Source organism: Anopheles arabiensis, assembly GCF_016920715.1.
Source record: "Anopheles arabiensis isolate DONGOLA chromosome X unlocalized genomic scaffold, AaraD3 X_pericentromeric_contig0014, whole genome shotgun sequence".
NCBI lineage: Eukaryota > Metazoa > Arthropoda > Insecta > Diptera > Culicidae > Anopheles > Anopheles arabiensis.
In genome coordinates, this window is record NW_024412092.1 from 9,509 (window position 1) to 10,000 (window position 492).

Here is a 492-nt window from a genome sequence, read left to right on the forward strand (position 1 = left end):
AGTGGTGCATGATCTGGTGTTCCTTGGATCTAATCCAATGAATAAATTTATGAGGGTATATATGGTGCAGGGCACAAAGCGTGATGAAACCGGGTCTCCCTACCAAATGTGGCATATTTTTTCCCTGAGAGCGAAGCTCAGACCCACGTAGGGGAGAGCGAAGTGGAACTTAAATGTTCTATGCAGCAAATGTTCGCCATGCGGATAAACAAGTTGGAATAGTTCAATGTAGTGTAATGCAAACACGAATCGCAAATAACGATACGGGACCCAGAAGCAATTCTGCGAATCCCTCGGGGGAGTGGTGAGTTGATATAAATTAGAGGTGAAAGTCCAAGTTGTTCAAGCTCCGGCTCGGCAGCCGATACGAGGTTCCTGTTGGGCTTTGTACATCGCGCAGAGGCGCCGTTCGGTTCTAGCAATGATTCCCGCCACCATGTTCCATGCGTGCAGAGATCCGTTAGAGCTCGTTCAATGTGTCCCGCCGTGATT